Source organism: Primulina eburnea, chromosome 17 (assembly GCF_022965805.1).
Source record: "Primulina eburnea isolate SZY01 chromosome 17, ASM2296580v1, whole genome shotgun sequence".
Taxonomy (NCBI): Eukaryota; Viridiplantae; Streptophyta; class Magnoliopsida; order Lamiales; family Gesneriaceae; genus Primulina; species Primulina eburnea.
In genome coordinates, this window is record NC_133117.1 from 15,828,433 (window position 1) to 15,850,696 (window position 22,264).

Below are 22,264 nucleotides of genomic sequence, written 5' to 3' on the forward strand. Positions count from 1 at the left end.
TATATATATATATATATATATATATATATATATATATATATATATATCAAGTTGCATGTTAGAGATACGTGTCTCTTTCTTCAAACATTTCTGTCGGCGCTCGGGCGGTTATAATTTACCGCTCGGGCACGGAACCTTCTGTCCGAGCACATTTTTTTTAACACTGGTGCTCGGGCGGCCAAAAACTACCGCTCGGGCGCCAGACATTCTATCCAAATATCAAACTTATGGTGTATTGGCACTCGGGCGGTTCTTTTCTACCGCTCTAGCGCCATATGTTCTGTCCAACATCTTGGCTTATAATGCAACGACGCCCGGCTTCTTCATTTGAGTTCCTATAACCTCAATTATGTCAATTATTCAACGTCTGATTATAGTAATTAAATCTCGGGCATTACAAGAATACCTTCAGAAGCCCGGCCAACTGATGAAGTGTTCAACTAATGAAGAGCCCAACTGACCAGTTCAACTGATTCAGTGAAATCAATTTAGCTAACGAGTCAACTGATTTCACTTCACCAGTTCAAGACCAGTTCAAAACATTAGTTAGGAGCAAACCAGTTTACAAATACGACAAGCTTAATCCGGCTGTGCACAAAGGTACAAAATCTATTGTACGATCAAGGTACAATAAAAGACGTTGCAACAGCGCTAAAAGCCAATTGTTCCAGATATCTATTTGGGGGAACAAATTCAAACTGCAACGGATTATTTCATTGAGTCTCACTGTACGTTCAGCCAAATGCCTATAAATAGAAACCGAAGCTCAGTGAAGATGATGATGAGAGTTGATGACTGAAAAGATAAAATACAGAGAAGGTACGCACAATGCTTACCAGCTTAAAAGAAGCAATCAGCCCAGAGGGAACACTTCAACATATTATCAGCTTAGTTTTAGAAGCATATTTCCTCAGTGTGTGAGAACACTTTCGGGTAGTTTTCAGATATCAGTTCACACACACACACCCCACTCAAATTTTGTCTTGCACAATGACGTAAAACTTGTGTATGTAGTCTTTCTCACATAGATGTTAAAAAACGGTTGGTTAGAAGGTGATGACATCAGTCTAGTCTAGGATTTCAATTAGGCAGTGGGTAAGTCCTAAGCTAGGTGGGTTATTATACTTGCTGTAATTAATCAAAGTCTTCTAGTGAATCCTACTCAAGGTGGTAGAAGGGGTGACGTAGGAGCAATTGAAGTCTCCGAACATCCATAAACTTATCTTGTGTACTCTAAATGTTAATCCCTAGCTTTAAATTGACTTGATCAGTTCGAGTATCTATCAGTTCAGTTCTCAACATAACTGAACTGATACATGCGAGAACTGATCCCCCTTATCTTCAGTTAATTATTTACAAAAGATTAAAAGCTTTAACCGATCAATGTTTCTTAACGAAGGATTACTTTGAGTATTTTCCGCTTGGTTTCTAACCAAACTCGATCTAATTCATCGGTGTAAACATTCTTAGAACATGAGCTATTGTAGTTCATCAAGTTTTTAGAGGATTTTCTCGATCCAAAAAGCTCTCTAGGGGTTATTGTGGGATTCGTGTGGTCTGAATTTGGGTGTTTGAGGTTTAGTTTGGGGTCGTTAAGTCATGGTTTAAATTTGGAAAAGTTTGGTTGAGTTTCGAATTGATTTGGATTAGAACATGGACCCCAGTCCAAGTTTTAAAACGAATCATATAAGTATGAAATGAGCTCGAGTTTACGTCTAAGAAACAATTATAAATATGATTTGAGGTATTTGGTTGGCTTCGGGTCGAAATTTTGAGGTCTAGAGCTAAAACGGTGGATTAGAGTTTCCATGGGTAAAATGGTCATTTTGTCGCTGGGGTCGAGTTAGCAGTCCTAGCAGCGCCCTAATCACAAAACTACACGTTTATAGTGTGTGTATATGCTATAATGAACACGAATTTTTATGTAATTATGAAAAATACGTTGCACGCTTGATTTTAAGGAAAATTACGTATATGCATGATTTTTATAAGTGATGAATATGATCACATATTTTGAAGGATGAGAGTTAGTTGTGACTAATACGAATACGATAACATGTAAGGCCAAAGCTCAGTGAATGGGTAATATTGTCTCCGATGTCCCCGCCGCAGGGTACCACGATTATACGTAGATGGATCCATCGAATAGAGCTTATACGAAAATCACAATTACTTAACTGAATTTAATTAAAGGAATATGATGATATGTTGAGACATGTTTTGACATGTTATGCTTTGTTACGATACGTTTACAGTTACGCTTTTAAGATAATGAATTGTATGTTGATTACAGTACTTTTCACTGTTGCATATTATGTATATGTACTCGTTATAACGTTTATGTTGTGTTGAGTTTTCAGACTCATTATGTGTAAATGATGCAGGTGAGCATACTGATGAGGAGACTCGAAGTGCCGAAGACTGAGTAGGCGGGGCTGAATGTGTTCACGCTAACCCGAGGACCTTATTTTTCCGCCCGTCATATCTATGAGTTAGGAGAGATCGTTGATTTTTGTTTATACTATGTCATTTTTATATGTTGATGGTTTTCAGGTTTTTTTTATATATTTGACTTTTGAATTACGATGCTCGACAGTCTAGGGTTTTTCGTTTTGGAATATTTTAAACTGCAGTATTTTTACCAGTATTGGGATCCTCCTATTTTAAAAATGTGTGTTCTACCTCAGTACTGCATGCATGTTTGATAATTAGTTGATTTGAAATGTAGCTTTAAAAAAAAATTAGCAGACGTTTCAGTTGGTATCAGAGTCAGGTTCCTGTATAGGGTTGTGCCATCCCCGGCTGCAACAGCTCAGTCTTCAAGCCTCAAGTTTGTAAGTTTAAATATTTTAATTCTATCACCTGCATGTTTACATGCTACATGTTTTTCAGCGATTTACAGTACATGTTTAAATGTTTACACGGTTTAAAGATTAAATATTTTGAAAACTAGATTAAATTTGATGATGAGTTACTTTTAGAATTTGGACTTTATTCAGATATTATGCCTCCCAGATTCGTCCCCAGCATCGACAAGCAGGATGATACTACTGGAGGCGATCGATGTGGTCGAGGCTTAAGGTCGAGTGTATGGTTCGGTAATGCAACTAAGGTTCGGGGTTTGTTCAGAAAAGTTACAGCAAGGTTCAGCCGAGTTTCGAGAGTCCTAAATGGCTGTAATTATGTTGTTTCAGGTTTGACAAGGTGTGAATAAGTTATGGATTTACTTGTGGAGAATTTAATTAAGTTTCAGATTTATTTGGGTTAAAACTGGGACTCTGGTCCAAGTTTCAAAATGAATTATAAAATTTAATGCATGGGCTCAAGTTTACATTTAGGAAATGGTTATAAGTATGCTTTGAGGTGTTTTAATAAGTTTGGTTGCTTTCGCGTCGAAATTTTAAGGTCCGAGGTAAAATGGTTAATTCGGGTTTTCATGGGCAAATTGTCATTTTGCTCCCGAGTCGAGTTAGTAGTCCTGGAAATGCTCCGATAACTAAAAATTCATGTTGAAAATGTATATGTTAATTATGAATTTTTATGAAAATTATAGAAAATACGTTGCATGCTTTGTTTAAAAAAATGTATGTATATGCAATATTTTTACAATTGATGAATACGATGACATGTTTTTTAAGGAGTTGAGTTGGTTGTGACTAATATGAACACAAACATGTAAGCCAAGGCTTAGTGGATGGGTAAAATTGTCGCCGATGTCCTCATCGTCGAGTGCCGCGGTTAAATGTAGATGGATCCATCGACCTAGAGCTGATACGAAAGTTACAACTAATTATCTGAATTCAATAAGGAAAAATGAACATGTATATGATGATATGATATGACACAATTTGATGTGACTCGACATGGTTACATTCATGTTTACATTTTTAAGGATCGTGAAACTTATTTTAAATATAACACTTTTCACCGTTGCATGATATGTATATGTATTTGTTATAACGGTATAAGTGTGTGGAGTCTTTAGACTCACTAGGTTTAATTGATGCGGGTGAGCATGATTTTGAGGAGACTAGAGGTGCTGAGGACTGATTTGGCTGAGCTGGTGGAGCACGTTAACCCGAGGACCTCGCATTTCTTTCGCATGTATGATATTATGATTTTGGTGTCATGGGTTAAAACAATATTTTTTGTGTTTATGAATTTTAACATGCTGGAGATTTGATGGATTTTGGTAGCAAGTTGAGTTTTCTTTTAAAACAGTAGACTTTGAGATTTATGGCATGTGTAAGATTTGCGAACTGCAGTTACTTTATGCCATCGTTGAGGGATATTTATTCAGTGTGAGTTTCGAAATTTCCATGCTTGTACTTATGTAGGTTTCAGCCATTCAAAAAAAAAAATTCAGTAGAATTTTCGCGGTAGGCATTTCATACATGGTGCGATTCAAGCACACCCACGCAGGCTAGATCAAGCCCCTAGCCGTGCGCTTACCCATCCTCGACCCTCCAGCCGTCCTTGGACCACCATGGCTCATGGCTAGGATCCTCACGAGCCCAACCCCTCGTCTGGACAGCCACTATTCTGTTTCTTTCCCAAAAATCGTTCCCTAGCCTTGTGAACCCAATTTTTGTTCTGCCTCTAATCCCTCACGTCCAGCCCTTATGCAACCTTATCTATGCTCCTAAACCCTCTGAAATTGATACCTTCTAATAGCCCTTCCTTGGAAGCCCTTTTGTGCATCAATACCATGAATTTAAAAGCATGAAATTCAAAGTTTTAACATCTACAAGCCATAAAACTAAAAATATATAATAGGAGATCATTTTTTTCATGTAATCATGTTAAATACACATAATATGGTATAAAGGATGAGCGAAGGAGAATTACGACGTGGCTTTGCCTATTTCACGCACGAAAAACAATTCTTGACACGACGACATTGGCGGAGAGACGGGGGAGAAGACATTCTTGAAGTTTCCCTTCAAATTCACGTGAATGGACCTTTAAAAAAACACGTGTGTGGATGTGCTGATGGAGAAGGGGTGGGGAGAGAAAACCCTAGGTTTCTTGTGACATATGAAGTGTTTTGTGGTTTAGAAACTCCCCAATTTGATATAAATAATTGGGTGGATTTTAGATCCAATAATCTTAGTATAATAGGTCCATTAGGCTAATATAGTGTAGGTAAAATATTTTGTTTAGAAAAGTTTTCAAAAATATTAACCGAGCATCTAAAAAGTCAATGTTTTCTTCAAAAATAGATTACCGATTTAAAATACAACTTGACGTGTAAAACATCTCAAAAAGCACCACTTTCGAAAATAACATATAAAATATGCCATATATTCAATAGTTAAAAATAATACTTTAATAAAAATATTTTTCCTTTGTGGTCTCTAGTCTCCGTTCTTCGATCACGTCTCGAATAACCCTTAAAACACAGTTTTATTATTCTAATATAAAACCCTATTTTAAACATGTAAACATGTCTACCGCATTTAATTAATGCAATTAAAACAATTCAATTTGTCATTTTCCATTTTTCCTATATTTGCATGCAGTTGGATTACGTTATCGTCTTTTGGAACTTACATATTTTCTTTTAATTTATTTAGTTGTGATCAAATTACCTACAAACTAGACCAAAACGTATAAGATTTAAAAATTAAGTATAAGAGGCCTGAAAGTAGACTAAACCCAAATCGATGTAACAAAAATATGCATGAATAAGACTCAAAACGACTCACAAAACACGTGAAAATGACACATCACGTACGATCCATTTGATTATTCATAATGATTAACAAGAAGAATTATCTTCACTTAAAATATGGAAAAGTTTCGTGTTCAACGGTTAGAACGCGAAATTAAATAACTCAAAATACCCTATGCATGAATTTATATTGGGATAAATAAGAAAATTTATATTCACTTAAGATATAGAATAGTTTCGTGTTCAATGGTTAGAACGTGAAGTTAAATAACTCTAAACATCCTATGTATTAATTTAGATCATATGATGTCAATTTTTTTTTTATCGTCGAAACAAATTTTGTTTGAATATTTTAAACTTTCAGAATAGTACGAGAAAATAGTTGTAAGGGCCAAGATTTTGATTCTGTTAATCTGAGATTTTGATTATACTAATCTGAGATTATCGATTTTAAACTGATGTGATTATAACCGGGCCATACGAGACCCAATCGGACCAAGCATATGATTTACACAATTTGGAGGACAGAGAGTCTGGCGCCCGAGCGGTAGTTTTTGACCGCTCGAGCGCCAGTGTTCGTTAAATATTTGTTGCGGGCAGAAGAGTTGGCGCCCGGGCGGTAGTTTTTGACCGCCCGAGCGCCAAGGGTGCATTCGAAAATGCTTTGGGCAGAGAGGGCCGCGCCCGAGCGGTATATTATCACCGCTCGAGCACCGACCCAATTTCAAGAAAAGAAGCCACGTTTCGTTTACATGCAATTTGATATATATATATATATATATATATATATATATATATATATATATATATATATATATATATATATAAAGTTTTCTTCAGAATTCAGTAAAAAGAAAAGAGAAGGAACGAGAAATCTCTCAGAAAATCCTTACGCCTTTATATTTCGATCCGTCCGTCCAAACTTGAATCCGCGTACGGCACTGTGTTCCTAGCAACGACAGCTACAACAGGACGTAAGTTTTGTTACGTTTTGTTAAGATTTGAAATTATGCTATGTCCAGAATCAGATACGATTCATATATGGTGTTCTTGACATAGTAGACATCATAGAATCGAAGTCAGATTAAGAAACAGATTGAGTATGGAATTGTTATAAATTTCAGAATGATGACTGAGATGTGATGTCAGATTGGTACCATGGTTGATTATAAGTTATTGAAATTAGTAGATACTGGTTTGGTATCACCGGTATCGCAAGATAGTACTGTTGTACCGTCAGAATTTGATAAGACAGAGATGTCTTGATTTGAATAGAATATTGATACAGTACATTGATATTGTCATTGTCAGATTGAGTATTGACAGGCATTGAATCCGAGATTTCGACAGAGTCAGACTGATATAAAGACAGGTATAAATAAATGTTGATTCGGGGTTGCACAACTCGAGTCAGGTTTGACTTGAGTTTCCCTAAATCACATACTTTATTTTATTGCATTGATATTTGCAAATTATCGGATTGATATGTTAATATATTGACTTAGAGCAGAGTCAGAGTTGAGTCTAGGGCAGAACAGCCTAGCTAGGGCAGAACCGCCGAGTCTTTGTCAGAACCGCTGAGACTCTAGACTTACGGTGTATTGATGAGCTTAGATGTAGATCGACGTCTATTGTAGACATTCGATACATCATACCAAAGTCTAAATTAGATTGGGATCCCTAGATTAGAAATAAGTTGAGATAAGATAACAAGTCATTGATTTAAATACAGATTCGTATTTGTTCATGTAGTAGATTGGATACATGTTTTATTGACTGTTTATACTTTTATATATGTTTTATATGATTGCATTAATACATTGTTTATACTGGGATATTTATATCTCACCGGAGTTATCCGGCTGTTGTCTTGTTTGTATGTGTGCGTGGCAACAGGTGGGACAGGTACAGGGTCACAGAGGTGAAGAAAGATCGAGTTAGAGTGGAGACTACGGACTTGGACTAGAGATAGGGTTTAAACACTTGATAGTAGATGTTGAACCTGAGTATGTATGATTGTATATTTTATCAGATTTATACTTTTATACTGATATGTATAGGAGTTTGATTCCATTACCTTCCGCATTTTAAAAAAAAAGTAGACCCTGTTTACTATAATTGATTAATTAGTCCCAATCATGATTAAAAAGATGATTAGCGTCCGGGTCCCCACAAGAGGTGGTATCAGAGCGATAGATCCTTTAGATTGAGATAGAAAAGGCTAGTGAGCGGGGTAGATTGAGGTATTCTTTCCTGCTTTTGAATGCTAGCATGTCTTACTGCTTTAATACATGTTACTTGTTTATCTGATTTGATATAGTAATATGTTTATTGAGATTGGATCAGTATTGATTCTAGATCAGCAGTAAGATGATCAGAGGAGGATTGAAATAGAATTGGGGTAATTGTTACTAATCTATTTGATTATCAGATATGCCTCCCAGACGAATCCCAGAACAGGGAAGTACATAAAATCCTCCAATGGATGTCACTCCGACTCCAATGGAAACGTTACTGAAACGATTTCAATCATTTCATCCGCCGACTTTGAATGGAACAGAGAACGTTGTAGAGTGTGAGAGTTGTCTTGATGATATTGAGATGCTGTTCGAATCCTTGGAATATACAGATGAGAGGAGAGTGAAATTGATTGGACATCAGCTGCACGAAGTTGCCAAGGACTGGTGGATTACAAGAAAGAGAGCATTGGAGCACAGAGGTACGAACATTACCTGGGATATTTTTAGAACTGAATTCTATCAACGATTTTTCCCAGTGTCGTACCGAAAGGATAAGGGGGCGGAGTTTGCCAATCTAAAGCAAGGACAGATGAACATAGAGGAGTACGTGTCAAAGTTCTCCTCCTTGCTGAAATTTGCTCCACATGTGGCTGACAGCGAAGAAGCTACTGCTGATCAGTTCATCAATGGCTTGAACCCCGACATTTTCACATTGGTGAACACAAGGCGACCGAATAACTTTAATGACTCCCTGAACAGAGCTAAGGGAGCGGAAGCCGGTCTGATGAGACAGAAAGGGGCTTCATTTGTGCCTCCAGCACCGAGACCACAGCAACCACCTCCCAGATATGAGGGTGACAGCAGCAGTGGAGGAAAGAAAGAATTTTTGAAAGCCAGAGGAAAGCAATTCAAGAAATCTGGCAGTAGTTCTTCCAGCTCCGGTGGTTCCAGACAGAGCCAGGGTTACACTGGAGTGTATTGCAAGACGTGCAGAGGAAGACATGCAACTGAGCAATGCCAGGGAGTGACTGGTAGTTGCAACATCTGTAAACAGCCGGGACACTTTGCTAAAGTGTGTCCCCAGAGAGGTTCCCAAAGATCTCAGGGGGCCGAGTCATCAGGATCAGCAGCACAGACTGAGAGACGATCAGCTGCTGTTCACACATTCCAGTCAGCGCCAGCTCAGTCACAGCAGAGGCCAGGAGGTAGCCAGACTATTAGCCAGCCTCCGAGACAGCAGGCCAGAGTACTCGCTTTGACAGAGGAGCAGGCCCAAGAAGCACAAGATGACGTTGTGGCAGGTAACTGTTCTTTATGTGGTTACTCTGCTTATGTACTGATTGATACCGGTGCTTCACACACATTTATTTCTGAACGATTTGCACTGAGTCATGCATTGCCTGTAGAGTCTTTAGCTACTGTAGTGTCTGTTTCTTCGCCTTTGGGGACGTGTTTGATATCTGTAAATTCTGTTAAGCATTGTGTACTACAGTATGACGGGCATGAGATTGAGTTAGATTGCATCGTACTTGGGTTGTCTGATTTTGACTGTATTATCGGTATTGATATGCTGACCAAGTACAGAGCGACAGTTGATTGTTTCCACAAGATAGTGAGATTCAGACCAGATATGGCTGAAGAGTGGAAATTTTACGGTAAGGGTTTTAGATCGAGAATTCCTTTAATATCCGTGTTATCTATGACTCGATTGTTACAGAAAGGAGCAGAAGGGTTCCTTATATATACAGTAGATTTACTGAAGTTGAGTCCAGCATTGGCAGATCTGCCAGTGGTACGTGAGTTTGCTTACGTCTTCCCAGATGAGATCCCTGGATTACCTCCAGTTCGAGAGATAGACTTCAGCATTGAATTGATGCCAGGTACAGTACCGATTTCTAGAGCTCCGTACAGAATGGCACCAGTTGAATTGAAAGAATTGAAGAATCAACTGGAAGATTTACTGGCCAAGGGGTACATTAGACCGAGTGTTTCTCCTTGGGGTGCCCCAGTACTGTTTGTAAGAAAGAAAGACGGTTCGATGAGACTCTGCATCGACTATAGGCAACTGAACAAGGCAAAGACAAAAAATAAATATCCTTTGCCTCGTATTGATGATTTATTCGATCAGTTGCAGGGTTCTTCAGTATATTCCAAGATTGATTTAAAATCGGGATATCACCAACTGAGTGTTAAAGATTCTGATATCTCAAAGACGGCATTCAAAACCAGGTATGGACACTATGAATTTATTGTCATGCCGTTTGGTTTGACGAATGCTCCAGCTGTATTCATGGGATTGATGAACCGTATCTTCCAGAAATATCTCGATGATTTTGTGATTATTTTCATCAATGATATTTTGATTTATTCAAGGAATATGAGTGAGAATGCTTGTAGTAGCCCGAATTCCAAATTGGGTAATTAACGGAGTAATGGTGATTAAGAAAGGTTTAAGGTGTAATTTTGACCGAGTCATGATCGGACGGACCGAAGATGGTTCGGAAGCACCGAAGAGTTCGGAAGGTCCGAAGTGGGTTCGATGGATCCGATCATGAGGTGTCAAGAGCAGCTGGACACGTGCATGTTCGGACGGTCCGAAGTGTATGATCGGAGGATCCGATCATGAGCTGTCAAGAGCCAATGGACACGTAGCGTTCGGACGTTCCGAAGTGTTGTTCGGAGGATCCGAACATGGCCTATAAATAGTGCTCGGATTTCTCATTTTTGACTTGCCAATTTCTTGAGTTTTCTCTCATTTTGGAGAGTTTGGAAGGTTTCTAGGGTTAGTTGTTGGTCGAGCGATAGCCAAGAGCTGCCAGGAGTAGTAGCGTAGCGGCGCCTGAGTTACGAGGCAATCGACATCAAAGGGCTGTCGACGGACGAAGGTAAACCCTAAACCTTTGGTAGTACTAGGGAGTACTGGTTTTGCTAGTTGAGCATGGTAGTATTGATTGAGTATGCTTCTGATGCGTAGGCTTGTGCTAGACCTGTTTAGCGGTGTTGCGTAAGGATAGGCTTGCTGTGATAGAGGTACGAAAGTACTATCCGAGATATCCTGGTTGAGTATACATTCTTATATGTGTTGCATGATTATGTGGTGCATTGATATATGTCATATGATGCATGCTATTATGTCACGTTTATTACTGCACGTTGCATTTCATGTTGAGCCGTACCTCCTTCGAGATAGCCTTTACTGTTGAGCTGTATCTCTTTCGAGATAAGCTATATCTTGGGGCCGCTCAGCCCTGTCTTGTGGACGCATGGACACCGAGAGTACACAGTGGCCGACGGGTCGGGAGGGCTTCGGTGGTCCGGGACATTTTAGGTCCACGTCTGTCTTGTAGTGGATGCAGTGACCCAGAGGTTGGACCGCGCGGCACTATCCACTTGGCGCCTCTAGACTGAGCATTTTGAGATCCTTTGTGATTCCTGTTTCTTGACTACCCTGGTATCATATCATAGCATGTGCATTTCATATAGGTTTGTATACTCATACTTTTGTACTGGGCGTTCTTATCGCTCACGTCCTCGGTTTTGTTTATTCTTGGACACCCCATTCCCACGGGGCAGGCCTCAGGTTGGACAGCTCAGGAGGAGCAGGAGGAGGACGTTGAGTAGCTGGTTGGTTTAGTTTATCGGTATTGTTTTGATTCGATATGGTTGTATTGGATATTTTATTTTTGAGTTATTCTAGACTTCGATTGGGTTGTATAACTATTTTTGTTGACTATTTCCGCTGTTATCTCTGATTATTGTTAATTAGGTTAATTGCATGCTTAGTTTTTGATTAGTAGGTGATTCTGGAACGGGTCACTACAATGCTGAGCATCTAAGAACGGTGTTGCGAATTCTAAGGGCTGAGAAGTTATATGCTAAACTGTCGAAATGTGAGTTTTGGTTAAGACAGGTAGTATTTTTGGGTCATATTATATTCGGAGATAGGATATCAGTGGATCCCAGTAAAGTGGAAGCTGTGATTTCTTGGCCAAGACCGACGTCAGTGCCCGAAATTCGCAGTTTAATGGGTTTAGCGGGATACTATCGTCGTTTCATTAAAGATTTCTCGAGTATAGCTAAACCAATTACTCAGCTGACTCAGAAGAATGCTCCATTTGTTTGGTCTGAAGAATGCGAGACCAGTTTTCTGGAGTTAAAGAATAGATTGACCAGTGCCCCAGTGTTGACTATTCCATCCGGTACTGGTGATTTTGTGGTTTATTGCGACGCCTCTCACTGAGGGTTGGGATGTGTGCTGATGCAACGAGGGCATGTTATTGCTTATGCGCAAGACAGCTTAAACCACATGAGACCCGTTATCCAATTCATGACCTAGAATTGGCAGCCATTGTCTTTGCATTAAAGATATGGCGACACTATCTGTACGGTGAAAAGTTCGAGATATATTCTGATAACAAGAGTTTGAAATATCTGTTTTCACAATCTGAACTGAATATGAGACAGCGAAGATGGCTGGATTTGCTTAAAGATTTTGATTGTGAAATCAAATACTATCCAGGAAAGTCTAATGCAGCAGCAGACGCACTGAGTCGAAAGGTATGTTCTTTATCCTTGTCCACGATTGGTGTTTCAAATTTGATAGAAGACTGCTGTTTGTCTGGATTAGAATTTGAAACAGATTATAGACCGTTTAGACTTTATACGGTACAAGTAGAACCAGAGCTGATTAAGAGAATCAAAGCAGCTCAGAAAATTGATCAGAATGTACAGAAATCAGTATCGATGGTCAGAACAGAACATCGATCAGAATATCAGGTACGTGATAACGTCTTGTATGTGAATAATCGTCTGGTTGTGACGAAATGTTTCAGATTTGAGACGGCAGATATTGTCAGAAGCGCACAACAGTCGATTCAGTATTCATCCTGGTGGCAGAAAGATGTACAACGATTTGAAAAGACAGTTCTGGTGGAAACAAATGAAGAATGATATTGCGGAATTTGTCTCCAAATGCCTGAATTGCCAGCAGGTGAAAGCAGAAAGAAAGAAACCAGGTGGTTTATTACAGAGTTTGTCCATTCCTGAATGGAAATGGGATCATATTTCCATGGACTTTGTGACGCAGTTACCGCGTTCCTCCAAAGGTTGTGATGCGATTTGGGTCGTGATTGACAGATTGACCAAATCCGCATGTTTTATTCCGTACAAGATGACGTACAGATTTGACCAGATGGCAGAGATCTATGTCAAAGAAGTGATCAGATTGCATGGAGTGCCGAATTCCATTGTATCAGACCGTGATCCTCGATTTACTTCGCACTTCTGGCAGAGTTTGCAGCAGGCTCTCGGTACGAAGTTACATCTGAGTACCGCATATCATCCACAGACCGACGGACATTCAGAGCGGACTATCCAGACATTGGAGGATATGCTGAGAGCAGTACTGCTAGATTTTAGCACTTATTGGCAAGATGCATTGCCGCTTTGTGAATTTTCGTACAACAACAGCTATCAGACGAGTATTGAGATGGCACCATTTGAAGCGTTGTACGGAAAGAAGTGCAGATCCCCTCTCTATTGGGATGACATCTCTGAAGTGCCGGAGATTGGACCTGATATGATCAGAGATATGACAGAAAAAGTGAAGCTAATTCGAAAGAAAATGAAGGCAGCACAAGACCGACAGGCCAAATATGCCAATGTTCGACGTAGACCATTGGTATTTGAAGCAGGAGACCGAGTATTCTTGAAGATTTCACCTTTCAGAGGAATTGTCAGATTTGGCAAGAAAGGGAAACTGTCTCCACGATACATTGGGCCTTATGAGATTCTCGAGAAGATAGGAGATCGTGCCTATCGACTCGCTGTACCGCCTTCATTATCCGGGATACATGATGTCTTTCATGTATCGTTATTAAGGAAATATCTTCCTGATGCTTCACATGCTATACAACCAGACGAGGCCGAGCTTGATGAATCTCTGAGTTATGTTGAAAAACCGATTCAGATTATTGATCGTAAAGAAAAACAGCTCAGAACGAAGACTATTCCACTTGTAAAAGTTCAATGGACTCGTCATGGCACTGAAGAAGCCACCTGGGAAACTGAATCAGATATGAGACAAAAATTCCCAGAGTTATTTCGCTAATGTAAATTTCTTATACAGTTTGTATATATACTCCTTATTGATACGATTGATTGCCTGTGATTTCGGGGACGAAATCGTATCTTAGGGGGGGAGAAATGTAAGGGCCAAGATTTTGATTCTGTTAATCTGAGATTTTGATTATATTAATATGAGATTATCGATTTTAAACTGATGTGATTATAACCGGGCCATACGAGACCCAATCGGACCAAGCATATGATTTACACAATTTGGGGGACAGAGAGTCTGGCGCCCGAGCGGTAGTTTTTGACCGCTCGAGCGCCAGTGTTCGTTAAATATTTGTTGCGGGCAGAAGAGTTGGCGCCCGGGCGGTAGTTTTTGACCGCCCGAGCGCCAAGGGTACATTCGAAAATGCTTTGGGCAGAGAGGGCCGCGCCCGAGCGGTATATTATCACCGCTCGAGCGCCGACCCAATTTCAAGAAAAGAAGCCACGTTTCGTTTACATGCAATTTGATATATATATATATATAGAACGTTTTCTTCAGAATTCAGTAAAAAGAAAAGAGAAGGAACGAGAAATCTCTCAGAAAATCCTTACGCCTTTATATTTCGATCCGTCTGTCCAAACTTGAATCCGCGTATGGCACCGTGTTCCTAGCAACGACAGCTACAACAGGACGTAAGTTTTGTTACGTTTTGTTAAGATTTGAAATTATGCTATGTCCAGAATCAGATACGATTCATATATGGTGTTCTTGACATAGTAGACATCATAGAATCGAAGTCAGATTAAGAAACAGATTGAGTATGGAATTGTTATAAATTTCAGAATGAAATTGACTGAGATGTGATGTCAGATTGGTACCATGGTTGATTATATGTTATTGAAATTAGTAGAAACTGGTTTGGTATCACCGGTATCGCAAGATTGTACTGTTGTACCGTCAGAATTTGATAAGACAGAGATGTCTTGATTTGAATAGAATATTGATACAGTACATTGATATTTTCATTGCCAGATTGAGTATTGACAGGCATTGAATCCGAGATTTTGACAGAGTCAGACTGATATAAAGACAGGTATAAATAAATGTTGATTCGGGATTGCACAACTCGAGTCAGGTTTGACTTGAGTTTCCCTAAATCACATACTTTATTTTATTGCATTGATATTTGCAAATTATCAGATTGATATATTAAAATATTGACTTAGAGCAGAGTCAGAGTTGAGTCTAGGGCAGAACAGCCTAGCTAGGGCAGAACCTCCGAGTCTTTGTCAGAACCGCTGAGACTCTAGACTTACGGTGTATCGATGAGCTTAGATGTAGATCGACGTCTATTGTAGACATTCGATACAGCATACCAAAGTCTAAATTAGATTGGGATCCCTAGATTAGAAATAAGTTGAGATAAGATAACAAGTCTTTGATTTAAATACAGATTCGTATTTGTTCAAGTAGTCAGATTGGATACATGTTTTATTGACTGTTTATGCTTTTATATATGTTTTATATGATTGCATTAATACATTGTTTATACTGGGATATTTATATCTCACCGGAGTTATCCGACTGTTGTCTTGTTTGTATGTGTGCATGGCAACAGGTGGGACAGGTACAGGGTCACAGAGGTGAAGAAAGATCGAGTTAGAGTGGAGACTACGGACTTGGACTAGAGATAGGGTTTAAACACTTGATAGTAGATGTTGAACCTGAGTATGTATGATTGTATATTTTATCAGATTTATACTTTTATACTGATATGTATAGGAGTTTGATTCCATTACCTTCCGCATTTAAAAAAAAAAAGTAGACTCTGTTTACTATAATTGATTAATTAGTCTCAATCATGATTAAAAAGATGATTAGCGTCCGGGTCCCCACAATAGTACTCAACATAACTCTCGGCGGCTCGAGCTAAGGCCAACACCAATTAGGGGGCATTTTTGGCGCTGGGTTGGCTTGGCAATACTATGTTGAGTCTGGGGGTGCAGAACTATGTGATATGATGCTAAAAGCTTTAATTTATTATTATTTTTATATAAAACTAAATTTAATTACTTTAATTGATTGAAATTAAATAAATTATTGACACGCGATGTTAAAATACTAATTTATTTATAAATATATACGTTATATAAAATAATATAATCATAGTATGTAAAATTGTTGGGAAGGAAAATATATTTTATCAACCCTTTGTAGCCCATCCATTCGATTAATCATGTGATAAAGTTTTAAGAAATTCAGATAATGGCTTTTTAAATAATAATGTAATTTCTTTTTGTTTGTACAACATTTGATTTGCGGGCGTGCCAGGTGCGAAAATGCACCAATGTGTGTGAAAATGATAAAATCTAACTTTTAAATATTCAAGCGACGTGAATTCTAAATTCGACCGTCAGTTATAATCTCCTAAAACAAATGCAATGCCAAAATAAAGAAAACTATTGTGAATCGATGCAAATAAACCCCTGACATAATTTTGAATTTACAAAACTGTAGGAATTCATCAAAACTTGAAAAATATAATAACTTGTTGCTGAAATCTAGAATGAGAAAACGTAAAATGCTATAAATATACTGAAAGCTTGAAAAACTATTGTTTGAAGATTGTAAATTTAGCAGAGAGCTTTTTGCAGAATTTTTGTCTGTGTTGAGTTGTGTGTCTGTAATCTTCTTCCGCTGTCCCTTTTCTTCTCACCGCTTGGGGGTTCTTCTCCACTCCCCCATCATACACGTCCTTCTGCCTTTCATCCCACGATTTCTTCCCTCTATGCCACGATCTTTTGTGATCAGTTTGAATCGATACAAATTAACCTGCTACAGTTCATGGGCCCATATAATTTAATTTGGCTTGTAATTAAATTGGGTTAGTAAATTATTTTTAGCCCAAACAATTTCCCCCCGCAAGCATTGGCCCATTGGGCCAAAATGCTTGTATATGAGTCCAATTTTAATCTACTTTGTAACAGCTCCAATTGATTTTTGTGAATTGGGCCACTTGTTATGGGCCAAGAATGTGCGTAACCCATTTCCCCACTATTTTATTTCAAATTTCAAGTGCCCGCTTTTTTTATCATTCCGGGACCTTCTCCTTTCTCTGTCATCCTCTTCATTAGATGTCATTTTCACAGAACAATGGTATGCCCTTTAGAGTCCAAGGATGTGTTTTTCTCTTTCACCAGTATCTTCATTTCTTCTTCACGGTCAATCTTTGATTGATCAAGGCGACGTTCTCATGGATTTAATTCCAAGAAGTTGTTGCTCATCCCAAGTTGTGATGGCCATATCTCTTCTCTGGAAGAATGTTTTTCTTTTCTTCATAAGCCACTACATCAATGCTTGAGATGCCTTCATCGGGTTCACACATTTATCAGTATCATATTGCCTAATTTTCTCATCATCAACGAGAAGTTCATATGCAGCCTGGATCTTTGTAAATCAGTGGACTCCACCAGTACTGTAGGTTTACTCCCTTGATAGCCTTTTACAGTTCCGGTAAATATAATGGCTCTAAGAATAGGTATGGATTTGCTGCTTCGTTTTCCAAAGTTAACAGTTATCTCTTCACTCTTCCTTTGAATAGCAACCATGGGAAACTAAGGGACCCTTGACATATTTATGAACAATTCTTAATACAACATTGTTTCTTGTATTTCTCTCCTCCAGATTCAAATTTAAAAACCTTCGGCCCTCTTTTTTTCTCTTCCCCTTCGGCGCTCTTTTTTTTTCTCTTCCCCTTCGGCGCTATCGCTCCACGCTCCCTGCTCTTCGTTCTCAGCTGTCATTGGAAGGTCGGTTTCTTGGTGTCTGCTCGCCTCGCCGTTGTATCCCCTATAGTGTGGTCGCTGAAGGTTCAACAATGGTTCAAGACTCTTCTCCGACGCGTCCTTCTGAACCGAACGATGCGGACGACTCGCCTGTCTCCACCGCCATTTCAGCTTCGCTTCTCGTCACATTCGCTGGCTCTGCTACCGGCCCCAATCCGTTCCTTGCTGTCTCGGGGTCATCGATGGGCTCTCAAATGGGGGCTGGACAGTTTCCCTCGGCATAGGTGAACTCTCCACTCGGCTGGCAGCCACTATACCAACTTTAGACACTTCTCTTTGCGTCTCTACTCATCCCACGCAACTCATGCCCATGCCGAATTTTCCCGTTGCTGCGCCTGCTCCCGTGGATTTCTCAGGGCGGCCGATTTCACTCTCCACGGCCATGGGTATTTTCCTCTTCCCTTTTCTTGAATTGTTACTTAGTGTTTCTTGGCTCCCCGAAAGCTGTCGATTCGCCTTGATTGAATTGAAGTTTCCTTTTTTGCTTTGTATGACTGTATTACTGCCCCTCCTTTTGTTGGTTTCTTTTTGTATACAAAGACACGTTTATTCTCAGCAGGTAATAAAGGATTGCAAATTGGCCATGGGTTAGCCTCATTTCCTTGGTACATTCGATATTCCAGCCTTGACGTCTCTTGAAGCACAGGTACTTCTCAACTTTTATGTGTTATTACTTGATGTTATATGCTGCATCCACTCAAGACAACTCCCTCGTCCTTAACATCACGCATTGCACTTCAGTCGGACCCCTTTCCTGCATACACGTATATGCATTTGCACTTCAGTCGGACCCCTTTCCCGCATACACGGTTACTTAGTGTTCTTGCATGCGGTGATTCCGCCTTTGATTTTTTGACTGTTGGTTTGGTGTTGTGGTTGTTGGGTGATAGATGGGGAATGAAGGTGGGTTTGTATGTGATGTTGTGTATTGGATGTTGGGAAGGAGTTTCTATTCGTTCTTAATCCACTTAACCCAACTCATTTCAATAGCTTCAACAAAACCATATGTTGGCTTAAAACTCCCCACTCGAGATTATTTCCTCTCTTCATTCTCTATCGAAACATAATGGATCCAATATGATAAAAGTGGCATACTGGCCAACTTTTAATTGATTATTCTCATTTTTGAACCATAACCAACAAATATTTACATTAGTGGCCCTACGGGCTACTTCAAATAAAATCTTACAACATGAACATGAAGCTAGAACTTACAAAAATGGCTGGTTAGCCTATTTTTCTTCCAAAGTCAACTTTTGGGCCCTCTTGGGGTTCGCATAACACCCTTGTTCCCTTCTGTTCTTCCTTTATTGCTCATTGTCCGCTTGGTGAGCTCAACTCCCCGCTCAGTGTGTTTCTTTCCTGCCATATTCAAAGTGGCCTCATGGCCTACTTCATGGGTCTGTCACTGCACATGCAAACAACCAATTTATAATGGTGGTATGGTCTACTTCACCATGATTTCTCGTACCATAAAAACATTGGAAATATCGACCGAATCCATATATAATAAGTGGCCATAAGGCCGACTCCTTAGTGAAACAAAGGGCCTTCAAAATAATGAATGAAAGTGGATTGCTGTCCTACTTTCTCCGATCAATTTTATTGTTGAATCATCAACAACAGATATTTATTTCAGTGGCCCTAAGGCTTACCTCACATGACATCTTGAAATAAGGAACTAAATATATACAAAAGTGGCCCCGAAGGCCAACTCCCTACTGAAGAAGGCCAACTCCCCACTGAATATTAGCCTTCGTGTTTGCTTCACTCGCAAGTTTTTCCTACTTCTTCCCTCATACTTGGAAAATACGGCTTGAGATACTTGTCGTTTATGCATCTTTTGTGTGGATGGCCATCTAAGCTTGATAGCCAATATGCATTTCTGTCTAACACCTTACGTACCTTGAATGGTCCCTCCCAGTTGGGAGACCATTTGCCTAGCTCCCTATCCTTTGTTCCTAGTGGTAGTATGGCCTTCCACACTATTTCTCCTTCATGGAAACTTTTCTTGTTAACTCTTTTGTTGTAGATTCTCGCCACTTTCTTTTCTGTAACAGCAAAGAATTGTACACTTGGATTCTCAGCTCATCCAATTCTTCTAATTCCATGATCATTGCTTCATTATAATGCTCAAGGGAAAGTTCATTTTGCTTTGCCACTCGCATTGATGGCACTATAATCTCCAAAGGGAGCACTACATCATGGCCAAAGGTAAGGGAAAAGGGTTCACTCCAGTGGCAGTCCTCTTGGATGTTCTGTACGCCCACAAAGTTTCTGATAATAGCCTTGGCCAATCCCTGGGATTCTCCTCCATCATCTTTTTTAGAATCTTTATCAACACTTTATTTGACGATTGAGCTTGCCCGTTGGACTGTGGGTAATGAGGGGATGAGTTTATCAATTTAATTCCATAGTCTTCTGCAAATTCCCTCATATCTGAGCCTGTGAACATAGTTCCCTGATCCGTGGTCAATGACTCTGGAATTCCAAATCTATGAATAATATTCTCCTTCACAAAGTTAATGACATCCTCTTGCTCTGCTTTCTTCAAAGGCAGTGCTTCTGCCCATTTGGTGAAAAAATCTGTAGCCACAAGGATGAACGAGTGGCCTTTAGATGACGAGGGGTAGATTTTTCCTATTAAGTCCATGGCCCAGCCCTTGAATGGCCATGGTTTGACAACGCTGTGAAGCTCATCCGCCGGAATTCTTTGGATGTTCCCGTGTCTCTGACATGGCTGGCATCCCCTAGCATATTTTATGCAATCTTTCAGGATGGATGGCCAATAGTAGTCATACCTCCTTATCAACCATCTCATTTTTATTCCAGATTGATGCGCTCCACACACTCCTTCATGAACTTGCATCATGATTTCCAAAGCTTCTGGGAAGCCTATGCATCTGAGGAGCAAATTATCTAACCCTTTCTCTGTACAAATCTCCCTCAACTAAAATGTAATTGAGAGCTCTCATTTTTAAACCATGTGGAATATCTCTCCCGGTTGATTCTAGCACCATTTTCATGTCATCCCTCCAGTCACCAGCTAAGTTTATATCTAAGTTGAGCGTGTCTACCTGAATCCCTCTTTGCTGAATTGAAGGGTGGTTTTTCTTCTGAATCAACACTAGCCTGTGTGTAAGTTCTGGAGACATCTTCAATCCCGAAGCAACCTGTGCCAACTCGTCTGCCTACCAATTTTCTTGTCTTGGGACGTGTACTAATGACACTTCCTCGAAATAATCTAGAAGTTGGGATGCCGCGGTATAGTAAGGAGCCAAGGACAAACTTGTGCTTTTGAACTCCCTTGACAGCTGTTTGAGTACCAGCTGAGAATCCCCTGATATTAATAATTCTGTTGCCCCTAAATCTTTCAGAATTTCCAATCCAATGACTAGTGCTTCGTATTCTGCTTGATTGTTGGTGCATGGGAAATCAAAATTAAAGGATAGAGCGGTTTTCACACCTCTTAGGGAGGTGATTGATAAACATAAAAATTGTACATTAATTAAATGTTTTATAATATAAATATATAGTTTTTGTTTTATTAAATGTTTAAATATTATATGTTTTATAATAAATTGTATAAATATAAGTTGTTGTGTAATTACAAGTTTTTACTATTTTTTACAGGTTCGATAAAACAAGAATAAACTTGGAGTTTCAAATGAGATTAAGATGATTCTTGGACCTGTAGAAAGTTGATGTTAATATCTACAATATTGATAGCAAGCATGAGATAAAAATCTTCTCACAAGTGGGATCAAATTAAGCAACAAATAAAGTTACCAAAGGAGTGGCAGTTTTACCATGCTCTAGTATTTTGACCATATCTCTCAAATTACTTGGTCAAATGGTTTGAAAAAAATACCACAACTAGACAACTCAATTATCCACATGTTTCTTTTTATGTGAAGAAGCAAATTCGGAGAAGAAGATTTTCAAAAGTGATGTGTAATATAATAAAATATCTTGAAACACCAATGAAAACTTTTGTGTAAAAAAATAATATTTTATTTGTGGTTGTCTCCCCAAATTTGGCTATAAATAGGGGTGCATTGTAATGTATTGAGATATCCCCCATTCTATGAACAAACCTTTAAGTTCATAATATTTCTCTCTATATTTTTCCTTTATTTCTTCATTTAAATATAATTAGCATGATAATTCATATTCAAAGTTTTACACTTTGAATAATGAATAGCTAACTTCCTAAAGTTGAGATGAAAATGTGAAACTCTTGGCATGATAATGGTTACTAAAAGGTAAGAATCTATGTTTTGTATTATTTAATCATTATTTATTGTTTATGTTATATTTATTTCTTTAAGTATTTTTATACCCTACTTATAAGTGGGAGTTTTGATTTATTGTTGCTATATATTACACTAAATTCTTGTAACCATTTAAATGTTAGTTTGGTTTTACCAACCATTTAAAGTGGATG